This window comes from Cupressus sempervirens, chromosome 11 (assembly GCF_028749045.1).
Source record: "Cupressus sempervirens isolate cs-2001-9-10 chromosome 11, ASM2874904v1, whole genome shotgun sequence".
NCBI classification, from domain to species: domain Eukaryota; kingdom Viridiplantae; phylum Streptophyta; class Pinopsida; order Cupressales; family Cupressaceae; genus Cupressus; species Cupressus sempervirens.
The window spans coordinates 439,203,319-439,218,014 of NC_143128.1; positions in this window are offsets into that span (position 1 = coordinate 439,203,319).

Below are 14,696 nucleotides of genomic sequence, written 5' to 3' on the forward strand. Positions count from 1 at the left end.
AAATTGCTTTCTACTAAAACTATCTATTTTCTCTTGATCTATCTACTTTTCTTGGTGTTAGTACTCTTTTTGAGTTCTGATTTCTACTCTATCCTAGTGTTCAGTACTACCATTATCAGATAGTGCATTCAAGATTTGCTATCTCTCTTTTCTTTGTTCTTCATAATCAGATCTCTCTACCATCTTGGCTTCTTTATTCTTTGATGTCATGTGTTCTCAAATCGATCACACATTAGTCAAAGTGGGGCAAATGTGATCAACTAAAAATGGTCATCTAGACTATGAGCCCCCTTTCTAGCTTTTTTCCATAATTTATCTAATGGTTATTTTTGATCAAATCCTCAAAAATCTATTTATTTGATTGTAACCTATGGTATGACCACTTTATCCCAAGTTCATATTTAATTAAAAGAACATGTCCCCCTTTTAATTAAATAAAATTCTCCACTCATCTCTTATCCTAAGTGTGCACACTTAAAGCATTATTCCTATTTTAGAAATAAAAGAAAAAACATTTTTGTCTACACATGAATGCACAATTTTATATGTGAGAGGAATCTTCTATTTTTGAAATAACTTTAATTCTCCTGCGCACATTTCAAACTCTCTAAAAAGTCAACCATTAATTGTGATTGGTTGAGATGCTTGTGCACATGGATCACTTCCACTTTCAAACTCCACCCTTTATTACATTCATCTAGCCTCTTAAGCTCTACCGTCCATTTTTCTTTAAAAGGGAGGGCTCTCTCCTCATTCAAAAGATCTTAGTCTCTCATGCTATTGTTATGCTATGAGTTTTCTTGGTGATTTTGGAGACTTGGAACATTCTTGCATCTTTGCATTTTAGCTTAGCTCTCATTCTACTTACATTATGGCATACTTTTTATCTTAGTTTCATTTATGCTTTAGCTTAGTTCTCTTTATTAGCTTGCATTTCATTTAGAATAGCTTGCATTTGCATTGCATTTTATTCTAGATTCTTGGATATTGGCATTGTTGTCTCTACTTTTGAATCTCTCGTTCTATGGTGCACCTTGTAAGGGTTGCATAGTTTGGTTTATTTGAGAGACATCATCTCATAACCTTTGAACATCATAGATAGATAGCTATAAGCTGGCTCTTGAGACTCCCTCTTCCATGGGTTCTCTCAAGAATAATGGTTTATAAAAGTGTGAAACTTTTATGCACATGGTCGCTACGTGGTCTATATCCACTCTCTCGATCTCCTCAGGGCCTCCTGAGTTTGTATTAGGATATCTCCACCTTGGGCCCCTATAAGCAGGCTGGTCCTACATCTCCTCATCTCTTTAGTTGGCTTGCCCTTCTAACTGCTTCACCTCTGTGCGAGGCCTTTGTGCATCTCCTCTGATGGCTCCCAAGGAACCCATCTCACCTTGAGGTCACCTCTGACCTAATCCACTCCCATTAGCACCTAGGTCCACTCTCATCTATCATGGAGGAATGGGCACCTAACATGTCCTATGTCTTACTCTCTCCTACTATGGGTATTGTGGCTACTATGGTGGTCACTGTAGTTCCTGTACTAGTTGGATCGGTGCGCCCATCCCCACTGGATCCATAAATTGTGGAAGAGGATGACTCACAAAATGGGCCTAATATGCAGGAGTCATCTCTCCATCTACTACCACCGATAGGTAGTCCCACTATATCGCAACCAAGTTGCACACATGAATCATTGACCTACCTGGTTCCAATCTTAGAGACCACCCACAATCCAAATCTATCACCAACTGCACATATGAGTAGAACTCCTATGACATGTCTTGCAACTACCCATACTATTGCCATACATGAGTTAGAGGGAATCTCTCCACAATCTGCACAACATAGCCTATTAGTTTCAAGAAGCAAACATATGTCCTAGGTCCCAGGGTGCATCATCCTAATCCTTTGTCTCTGTCTAGGGTCACAATACTACTGCCACCAAGTCATCTAGATGACCTCTCCACTACTTAGTCTTCGCTAGAGCTATTTGGGTAAGCTAGCCTCTATATCTACAAATGTAAGGCTTTATAGGCTATCACTCATCTGCAAAAATGGGTCTAGTAATCGAAAAGTGCTCCCATGCCCATATCTAAAGAATGTAGACCCCAACAGACATGCTCTTCCTCTCATGGTAAACTATCTCGTACATCTCATGGAACATGTGAGTGAGCATGCATTGACCCTTCCCATATCTCTCTGGGGTCTCTAACATCATCTGAAGATTTTGGCCCCATCTGCACTCTAATCCATGCCGGCCTCTATTAGGCATCAAGAAATAGGTGATGAATATTCCCAATACCGATGGTAATCTGTGTGTGTGCCTATAGGTGTGTACCAACTCCTCCCACATGATGGCTCTGCCCATAATCAAATCCTCCTCAAACATGGCCCTTAGTGCCTCTATGCCCATCTATGGAATTGTATCATAAACCACTTGTGGTATGTGGAATGGTATGTAGATTATCCTATAGATGTCCTCTGGTGTGATGGTCATCTCTCCCTAAGGTAGGTAGAAAGTGTTCGTCTCCAAATGGAAATACTCCACTAGTGTAGTCAGAAGGCCATGATTTACCAACACCAGTGGAATTTGGCAAAGATAAGATAATCCTAGTCTATCAATATGTGCCATATCAACATCATCAAGCCACTGGAACAAAGCTTTGTATCACGGGTAGTGAGATTGAAATTTGACATCAGGAAATGTATCTTGTGCACACAAACACAACATGCAAATGATTAGTCTCTGACAAATGAAAAAGACAAAAGAAAGCACAAAATTACAACAAAAATCAACTCTAAAACTTTTAAAATTGCATTTGATACCAAATTTTTTGTGAAATTTAATGTTCTCTCACAAGATTGCACATCTGCATATGAGAACACAATTCTTTTTGCAAGAAGTGATCAAGCATTAGGCGAAGAAATCACCCTTTTACAGTTTCTTGTGCAACACATGGGTATCTACCATGCAAGAAAATCCACTACACCAAGAAAAGAAGTACATGCCTGGTACTTCTTCATGTGAGAAGAGATTAGGCCCGCACAAGGAGAGACATCCTTGCACAAGAACCAACACAATGAACAATTAAAAAGCCTAAAAAATGCTAAAATACCTCAAAAAGTGTGAAAAATTAAATGCGAAGCAAGTTTATCAACTACTCATCGAATGCCCATAGTCTTCTGGTCAGTTGTGTTGTTGAGAGTGCTCAAATCAGTGTGAAGACAAGGGGACCACCATTTTCTCCTTAGAGCTCTCTTCTACACAAAAGATAAAAGTGCAAATGAATTGAAAATGACCCTTTGGGCCCTTATATAGGTTTTGACCTAATTTTTCAAAGTGCTTCGATTAGCATGAAAATCACTCCCTGGCTAATTTGGCTACTCTAAATCCATTTTGGGGATCAAATTTGAAATCTGACACACTTGCTAAAAAATGCATTTTAAAATTTTGGGACTGATGCGACTGAACACTTGTGCAGTCCATCTTTCTGATACTTTGTGCATTTTGGAATATTTTCAAATCACATTTGCTCCAAATTTTCTAAATTTTCTAAAAAAATCACCTCAAATCAAGTCAAGTCAACTCTGGTCAACTTTGGTCAAACTTGGTCTTTTGGACCTCAAAATCACTTCGAATTGACTCCAAATTTTCTTCAAATCATTTTGATCTCTTCTATATTCTTCTGATTCTCATTTTTTTTAGTATCTTTTCATATGTTTCTCTACATCATATTTCTAGTGTGACATCTTTTGATTTTGTTCCTAAGGGGGCAGGACGATTGCATCATTGAATCTTTGACAACTACCTGCAACTCAATCTGAATCTTATGTCCTCATTGCTAGGAGCATCTTATTGCTCAAGGCATCTCATCACTCGGGGCATCTCATCACCTGGGGCATCTTGTTCCCCTCTATCTGGAATCCATGTCATCTATCTCATCTTTTGATTAACTGATCAATCTTATAACAATCTTGTTAGAGTTTGACGTATAGGTATTGGGACAGTCTAAACCTCAACTCCTAAGGATCAAGCCTCATTCTGTGGATGATTTTGTGACTCATGATTGGATTTTGTTATCTTTTATGGACCAATATTTAGGTGTTTTATCTAGACTTTGGGTGATTAAGCTTCATTCTAGAGATAATTCCAAACTTTTGCTGAGAATTAAGCCTCATTCTGGGGAAAATTCCAGGCTCTTGCTTTCGATCACTATTCAATGGATAGGTATTGGGATAGTCTAAACCCCAACTCTTGAGGATCAAGCCTAATTTTGGGGATGATTCTATGAATCATGATTAATTTTGTCATCTTTTTATGGAAAGGTATCAAGATAGTCTAAGTCCCAACTCCCGAGGATTGAGTCTCATTTTGGGAATAATTCTATGAAATTTGACAATCTTCGTGCTATCACATTTTAGTATTTAGGTGTTCTATCTAGATCACGTAAGGTTAAGCTTCTTTCTAGAGATAACTTTAAAAATCTTACAATTGGTCTTTGTGTCATCAATTTCGGAACCAATCTCATCACATCTCAATATCTAGGTGTTCTATATGGATTTCCTAAGGTTAAGCTTCATTTTGGAGATAATGTTTAAAAGTTGATCATCTTGGTATCTAGGTGTTCTATCTGGATTCCATAAGGTTCAACTTCATTCTGGAGATAACCTTAAAAAGCTTATCAATTGGTCTTTATGTTATCAATTTCATAACCAATCTCATTTCTTGATCTATGCTTCATACTTCCGATTTCTTTGAATTGAATGTGCTACTCACACATTCATTCAAAGAGGGGAAAATGTAATACCCCAAAATCGACACATTGCCATGTTAACCAATTTTGGTCTATTCAATCATTCTTAAGTCCTATTTTACTAGGTAATTTTGATTCAATACTTGCTACTTGACCTAAGTGTTAGGTGCAGAAAATCCTAATACACATTAATCACACTATTTATTTAATTCCCAAGTATCAACTCGAATTAGCTACACTAAACCTAGTGATTAAATTTAATTTAATTGTAAGCTTTCATACTTTAATTAAATTAAATTACTTCTTTAGCTAATGTGCGAAGGAATTAAACATATTTAATTTAAAGAGATAATGTCATTATTTTAACTATTGGGTTTAATTATTCAATTAATTCGAAATATGTATTTATGAGGTCATATCTTATTTTATTAAATTAAATATTCTTTTCAAATCTTCTCTTCAGTTTACGGGAATTTTGAGTGATCTATCTCTCGAATTGGAACTGATCCAATCAACTTTTTCTCACACTTAGGTGAAATTTAGTTAACTCTTCATCATAACTCAGGATCTGAGTTAGTTAACCTCACTTGTACAAGGAATCTTCCATCTTGATTGAATCTCATCTTCGATCTTGATTGTTCATTCTAATTGATCTTGACTGTTGGTTGATTTTGGCAATGCTATTTAAGAGGCCTCCAGTTCCTCATTAAAGATGTTGATTTGAATTGCATGGAATTAATATTGGAATAGTTATTCACTGGCTTAATACTTTCATAGCTTTTGTAATTGTCTAGTATTAATATCATATTAGATTAAAATGCACTCATATAGCATAATTTTCTTTTCTTTGTTATTAGATCAATTGCACTTTCATATAGTTGCATAAATCCTTTGTACTAGAGGTTTGGTTGCTTGCTTCTCAGTCTTAGAGAAAAGGCAAAATCCTTCTAGTTAGAAGGCAACAGGTCACACTATTGGATTACTCAAATGAAAAATTCAATGTTCATTCCAGGATGATATCTTAGGTAATGACCGTGTTGAAGTGTATGTGAGGATTTGAGACCCATATTTCACATGTATAGTATGTTGATGTTATTATGATTAATCTTGTCAATCAACTTCGATCCTATAGAATTTACAATGTTTGTTAGATGTCACATGTACTTAACCCTTGTCATATGTCCTTGACATGTCACTAATCCTAATCATCCAATCAATTTGATCTACCCACTATCATCCTAGTTGATCTGCATAATCATTGCAATTAATCAAAAGGGTAATTTTGCATTTATTTCATCAAATTGGTCAATCATTTTACTAATTTTTCCTATAGGATTAGATAACCCATGATTTATTTCCTATTTCATTTCAATGATTTTGTTCATCGCACTTCACTAATTTTTCTTTTAACCAACATAAATATTAATTAATTGATCCATCTTTGTGAACTATGGGAATTCTCAATTTCCTAAGTCCTTTTTTCCCATTTATAATTCCTAATTTACTAATTTACATTTGTGAGGAATTATGAATTTTTAATTCAAAAATCCACCCAGTCCTAACACATGGCCATAATGCGTCATAGGTTCTCTTTTGACACATGGCTAATATGTGTCATATTTGGCATATATTCTCTCTTATGCATGACTATAATAAGCCACACTTGTCATAGATTCTTGTCTACACTTGGTTATGATGTGTCATAAGCTTTTCATAGATTATGTTCAACTTTTTGCCATGTTGACTCATATGTGTGATAGAATCCTACATATGGCATATTATGTCATATTTGTCATATATACTCTAAGGAATATAGTGTCAAATTGCACACTTGAAGTGACAAATGTCCATCTCCTCATTCATGTCTAACTTCTTACCTTTTGGCTATAAATTGAGCCATCTTGCACTCAGTTTGTTCTTCAACCACCCCTTAGCTCTTAACCACTCATAACCACACTTCTAGTATTCTCTATATCATTCATCACATCATTTTTTAATTGTCTTTTAGTTTCAATCAAGTCAGTGTACTATAGGCATTTGGAGCTACATCAACATTAACAATGGAGAAGAAAGAAGGACATGAGAACTACATTTGAAAGGGGGTTTTAATTGTTTTGAATATCTTTGCTTTCAATGGTTTTCCTTGTAAATTATAATAGTTAGTATATGTTATTTGAGTTTGTGGTTGCTCATAGTATGCTATCCCACCTATTGTTCATATATAACCCATGATCTATTTCCTAAGTCATTGCTAACACTTTAACAAGAGCAATGGAATTAACAAAGTATACATATAATGATCAAATTACGTTTTCACTGTGAGATGCCCACAAAAATGGACAAATCAATGAAAATAAAAATATAACATGAAAGAGCATAAAAGGGATCTACTAAATCTAGGGTCAGTATGATCATATGATTATATGTAAGTATTATATCAAGTATGGCATGTCATCATCCCCCAAAGGTAGTAGAACTAAAACACCATCAAAGAAAGACACATAAGATTTATGAAGAAGATTCTTTTTGGACCACCATTATGGAGACCAAAAATAATTCATTCTACCATGTCACAAGTCCAAGCATACTACACAAGGACACAAGTACAAACAATAGTACATGTACAACATAACATAGAATGATAGATAGAAGAAGTAAGATACAAATAGAAGAATGTGACAATGCAACAATTTCTTTATCACCTTGTGTCAACATAGCAATATGGGTCATTTAAATAAATATTAACATATACTTAGTGAATAAGTTACAAAGGAAGCACAAACAACAAGAAAACAAACAAAAAACTACTATGCTAGAGTAGTCACTTCAAGCATGCTACCCTCCTCCCCTATCTTGGTTAGTGGTAATAAGAGAAGGTGGATAACTTGCAAGAGGAGCTATGTCCAACATAGTAGGAATGATAGCTAAATTCAAAGAAGGACTCTTGGAAGAGTCTCTATGCTTAGTTGTAGATGTAAGCGTTAGCTGTATAGAAAGCATGTTAGGTAAATCAACATCAATATCAATAACCTTATGCTTATCATCTTAAGTATCTTCCTCATCTAATTTGATAGTGATAGAATCTAAAATAGGAATATGCATATCATTAACCTCTCCAATAAACATAGGTTGATAAGAAGTATTCATATGAGCTTTAACAATAGCTTGATGGTTCTTTTGACATTCTCGAGCATGTCGATTTCACTTAATTTTATTAGAATTTTTTTGTGAAGACAGAGGAGAATAAAAAACCATAGGTTCCTTTCCTTTTGTTGATGTAAGAGGTAGAATAACAAAAGGCTGAGATGTAGAAGAAGTAAGCACTGTAGGAGGAACCTTACTAGAAGAAGGGGCATCACTAAGAGTTTCGAGAGATACAAGAGGTGGTTGACCATTATAAACAAAAGAATCATAAGAAATAGGCAGTGAAGTTGTAAGAACAAGACCATGAGTCTTACTTAACTTGGAAATCTTTTGACATTTATATTCTTGATACAAATGAAACATATAGTCCAGATGAGTAGGAGGTGTAATAGGAAGAGAAGGCTAAAAGAAGTGAAGAGTAGTCCAATGTTGAGGTCTAGAAGGATGATAAAGACTATGATTAATCATCTTAATATCACCATCATAAGGAAATTTAATGTATTGATGAATAGGAGAAGCAATAGCGTTCTTGGAGGTCAACCAAGGTAAGCCACACTTCACTTGAAATTGATTAGAAGTAGGAATGACCACAAAGGTAGTATTCACAAATTTACCATAGAGTTCAAAAGGAAAGGAGATGGAGCCTTGTGGAGGATAAAATAAACCATTACAAGTTTGAATCCAAGTATCAGTTGAGTCATAAAAGTCACAATGTTTCCTCTTATTATAAAGATATTCTTTAGTAATTATGTTAACCATAGAAGTAGGATCAACAAGACACCTAAATGAAGGATATTTAGCAATCCAAGTAGCAATATAAAGAGGACCATCCAGAGCCTTAGACTTATCAACATTAGCAAATGAGATATTTAGGGCTCTAGTACACTTACATTTTAGTTTAGGTTGATCATTAGGTGTCGAAGGAATTTCTTCATAAGGTGGAGGTAGAGAGTGAACTATAGATTCCACAATGTTAACAATGCTATCAATTTCTTGTCATAAAGTATTGTAAGTTGCATTGACTTTAGAAGGAACAAAAGAAGAAGGATGTTGAACAATAGCATTTGTAGTATGCTAAGGTAAAGGACTAGTATAAATTTGAGTATTTTGATTAGGAGGTGCCACATATTTATTCTATCATCTTGACTCTCAGCATATAAAGCACTAGCATCAATCAATTTTTGAATATTACATTCCAAAGAGTAACATGCTTCAGTGTCATGTCTAGGATGGCGATGAAATTGACAAAAAGATTAAGGATTGAAATCTAGACTTGATGTAGTAGAAGAAAAAGTGGTTTAAAAGGTGGAAGCGTAATCATATTAGCACTAACTAACCTAGTCATAATAGAATGCAGAGACCTAGAGAGAGAATTAAACTTATAGTTCATCTGAAAAATAGAGGGAGAAGTAGTGACACTCTGAGAGGTAACATCTACTTGATCATCTACTATTTTTGTGGTTTTTTTGATCTTGACATATATTTTAGGTTGGTTTAATTTTATGGGATTAGGTGTGGTATCGCTCTTATCAAATGGTACAAAATCCATTGGAGTGGTGCTCTCAGATTGACTCACTTGTAACTAATAATGATGAAGCACTGCACCAAGTTATGAAAAAGAAGTAAATTCAGTAAGTAGAATCTTATGTCTAATATATTTTTGTAAATTATCAATAAGCATATGTTTTATATCAATATAAGGAACATGGTAAGAAATATGAGCATGAAAATGCTTAAATCTATTAACAAAATCAGTCACTTTCTCCTTAGGACCTTGTTTACAATGCATCAAATCTCTCAAAGAAATAGAAGGACCGAAATTATTTTGAATTTTTTTGTATGTAGGCATTAGCAAGTTTATGAAATGAATCAATAGAGTAAGGATAAAAGGAGAAATACTATTGCAAATATTTTTCACAGAGAGTGTGAGAAAACAACTTAGCTAAAATCCTATGACCATGACCATAGTCACTATAGAGAACTTGGAAAGTGTTAAGATATGTTATAGGACCACCTTTACCATTATAAGTATCAAGGCAAGGCATATCAAGTTATAAAGGAGAAGTGGTATGGATAATGTCAAAAGACAAAGGACTACCCTATCACATGTAGGAACATTAAACTTAGATTGAGTGAAGGAAGCAAGATATTATTACAAAGAAGACATTGTCTAAGCCAAACTAAGGATAGTGGACTCGTTAGAAGGGACAAATAGAATATGAACATTTGAAATACTAGTTAAAGTGTATGAATTAGTTGGAATAGAAGAAACTATAGGTGGAACATTGGGAATCACAATAGAAGGATTATGGTAAGCAAAAGGAACACTATTATATGAAGGTTGTGAAGTTGGCAATGAAATAGGCAGAACACTTACAAGTAATGAAGAAATAAGCATACTGCTAAGAGGACTAGATAATTGAATAGAAGTAGTCATGATAGGAGGAAAATATGTAGAAATGCTTGAGATAGGCATAGAGATAGCTAAAGCAGGCTCAAGAGTAGAAACAAGAGGGGGTAATCTATCTTCAAAAGCATCTTGAGTCAAAGGATTAACATGAGTATGGACAATATAAGTAAGATCAAATAGAATATTGATGTTGTGTTCATCATTATGGATCACCTAATAGCATCAAAAGAAAAAATAGTTTCAGTTTTGTGATTTTCTTGTAAAATCCAATCATGCATTTTATCAATCTCACTAGCAAACTTATCAACTTGTTTAGGGGGAACTCTTAAAGCCTCATCCTCATCATGAGACGATTGAGAAGAATTATGTTCCATAGAAGGGTTAGGATCATGATAAATCATAGGATTACAAAGGTTTTGAAGAAGAGGATAAAAATAATCTAGATCAAAAAGGGCCATGAGTGTATGAATTCTCCTAAAGGGAGTTGTAAGTGTAGTTTTTAATTTCCTAGTGGGTTATTTATTTTTCCCTATATTGCTAGATTTTTCCTACACTTTTAATAATCTCACTTAGGTTAATAAAATATGTCTTATTAGGTGAGTGGTTGTGAGGTGTCACCTTCCTATGTGTGAGCATCCGTTAGCTATCTTGAGAAGATACTTTACTATGTCTAGTATGATAGATGGTTGCTCCTCATTGGTTGGTGTTTCCACCTCCTTCCACTTCCTAGTCTATATAAGCATGCTACCTGGCTTGTATTTGTAATATCTTTTTTTTGTATCCTCTTAATGTTATTTTGCTTCTAGAATTTGCATTACTCTCTTAGAGACTAACTCTGTGTTGCTATTTTTATTTTTTATCATTTGCATTCATAGTTTAGATATCTATTCTTTGCACTAGTTTTCTAGGTTATTAATCTTTTCAAATTCTAACATGGTATCAGAGCCATTCTATGTGCATGATTAGATTTTAGTTTCCTTATTTGAGAGATTCATGGGTGGCTAATAAATCTTATTTTAGATTTTTGAAAAACTTAGTATGCTCTTCTCTTGCATCTTCAGATGATCTTGAGAATCAGAAAAGTCTGACAAAAACATTTTTAATATCTGGGGTTTACACGTGTTTTATGAAATCTGGATGATTGCAACATTTTTTGTTGTTCCAATGTGTTCAAGAGGCTTAAGAAAGTTAGATTTGGCTTTCATTTCATTGAGATCAGAGATTGTCATACAAGTTGTGAAACATGGGTTTCAATTGCAAATTTGACAACCAACTTGCATATTTGGTGTTTTCAACCAATATTGTAGGTTCCAACATGCCATTTATTGACTTAGGTAGCTGATTCAACCTTTACATGACATCTTTTGGTTGCTGAGGTCATTTTTGGGTTGTTGGGGCCATTTTTTGTTGCTAAAGGTGTTTGATTTACACTAGAGCTACATCTTCTATACATTAGCAAGAAAAACACCTTTTAGGTTTTGTTTAAAGAACCAAAAAACCATATGGGTATTTTTTAGTGTTTGAATGCAATCTATGATTTTTCAGAATCGAGCATGGAAAGCTACAGTTGTATCCCTCTCTGTTGGCAGTCACAAATTTAAACACGATTTTCAAATTCCTCGTTCCTGCTCATACAAACTCCAATTTTGATGATTCTTCTTATGATCTTAGCTATTTTTTGGTGATCTATCCACTAGTGCAGTCATTTTTTGATTTTCATGCATAAATTTTTCATAAATTGTAGATTCTCAGTCGTAACTTTGCACAGTTCTCATTTTGGGAACTTTAGAGGATCAAGGTGATTCTTTTTTTGAAAGTGCATGATTTTTTGAGTAGATCATAGTGGTGCTATTTATTTTTCTAAGTATTGTGCCAAAGTTACATTTTCAACATATGATCTTTGTGAGGATTTTGTACTGCATTGAAATGAAGACCACCTAGTATTTCTTGCTAGTGGTAATTGTAAACTCACTAATATAAAGTGCCAAATCATATTTTCTTGGGGGTTGGGGGGAGGGTGTCTTTGATTGAGTAAAAGGGGAGGCATTGTCTTTGTTGGGTTTTTTTTTAAAGCATTTATTCTTTGCATTTCTTCATCATGGATCAAAAAAATATACCCATCCTAACTCCATACAATTACTTTGAGTGGAAATCATGCATAATAATTCACTTAAGGAAAGTTGGATTAAATAGGATAACAATGGGACTTGAAACTGAACTTGATAAAGATGAAGATAAGCCTAAGTGGTTTAACAAATGTGATGAGGCATATGGAACATTGTGTTTGTCCATTTCTCTTGATTTTCTATTTCACATTTAGTCTTTGGATACACCAAATGAAATATGGACAAAGCTAGAAACACTATTTGGCACACAAGATTCAATGAGGGGCCATATGTTGGAAAATGGACTAATTAGTTTAAGTCTAAGCAATTTCAAAACAATCCAAAATTTTTTCACTAAATTGAAATCACTAAGGCTTTAGTTAAAACAATGTGGAATTGAAAAGGAAGATGAACAACTAATTCTTAGTAGTCTCTCTAAGCTAAGTTCAGAATATTTTGTGTTTGTGTCTATCTCCTATGCTACTAAGGGTGCACTTAGTACTCAATTTTCCATGCCATCTTTAGATGATTTTGCTGTCAATCTTACTCAAAAATAGGACAAGCTAATCCAGATGGGAACTCTTAAGTCCTCTAAGTCACATGCCTTGGTTGCCAACCAAGGTACAAAAAAAGAAAAAGGACAAAGTAGTAACAACAATAGTAAGGATAAGAAACAAAAGAATAGCAAGGAGAAGAAGGATTAGATACTAGTTGCTTCAAAAGCAACCATTGATACCCCATCTTCCAAGGGAAATAAGCCTAAGAAAGAAAGGGTCCAATGTGCCTATTATAAAAGGCTCAGTCATGATGAACATAAATGTTTGAAGAAATAAATTGATCACTTGACACACATTCTTGAGAAGAATAATATCAATGTTCCTGTGTCTATTAAACAAAGTTCTAATGAAGGGTGTAATAAGGGGAAAAAAAAAACAAGGGGAAAGGAAAGGGCAAGGCCCTTATTGCAGTTGCTTCCTGACTATCCATTTGGGTTTTTGATTTGGGTGCTTTGCACCACATGGCTTCATCTAAGGAAGAACTTGCATCTTTGGAGCTATGTACTATGCCTTCTATTTTGATGGGTGATGACACTCCTATTAAGGTGTGTGGGAGAGGGTCTATTGATGTGGGGGATGGCACATTCCATGATGTTCTTTGTGTACCCTCATTATCAACTAATCTCCCATTGATATACTAGATCACTCACATAGGTTTAGGTAAGTGGGTTGAGTTCACTCCTACTTTAGTGGAGATACATGAGTTGCATAGTGATTCAATAGTTGCATTTGGGAGAGCAGATCATCAGTCATGAATCTATCTATTTTCTCGCTTTGTTCCTGATCTTCCTTTGACTATTTTGCTCACTCATTCTAATGATGTGAGTAAATTATGACATGTGTAATTTGGCTATCTTAACTTCCACTACTTGCATTAGCTCAACTAGTAGAGCATGGTCACAAGATTTCCTTTAGTTTAGTTCTCAGGCATTGTTTGCCAACGTTTCATTCTTGGTAAGTATCTCGAGGAAAAGTTTGACAAAATTAAGGCATGGAGAGCTTCACAGATACAAGAGTTAGTTCACAGTAATTTGGCTGGTCCATTTTAGCCACCTTCTTTTAGTAGGGCCTGATATGTCCTCACATTCATTAATGAATTTTCTTGATATAATTAGGTGTACTTTCTCAAATAGAAGTCAGGGGTATTTGATCATTTTCAAGACTTCAAATTTTTTTAGAGAAGCAATTTGGGAAAGCCATCAAAGTTTTGCACACTAACAATGGTGATGAGTATGTCAACCATCAATTTGAGAGATTTTACAATTTAGAGGGGATTGATTTGCAACATTTAGTTCCATACAATCCTCAATAGAATGGTGTTATAGAATGGAAGAATAGATCCTTGAAGGAAATGGCAAACTGTATGATTCACTCTAGATCTCTTGCACCATAGTGTTGGGCAGAGGCCATTAACTATGCTTGTTATATCCCAAATTGTGTTCCTCACCAAGCCTTGAAGGGAGTTACTCATTTTGAAGCTTGGAGTGGTAAAAAATCATTAGTGAAGCACTTTCAAGCTTTGGGCTCTCCTGCATGGGCCCACATTCCTGTAGAGAAACACAAGGCCTTGGATCCGTAAAGTAGACCTTGCATATTTGTAGCTTATCTTGATGGTGTGAAGGGTTATCGGTTGCTCCACCCTACTAGACATGAGTTTTTCATTGAGAGGAGTGTTTAGTTTGAGGAAGGATCTTCAAGCTCACTTTCTATCACTTCTCCAAAT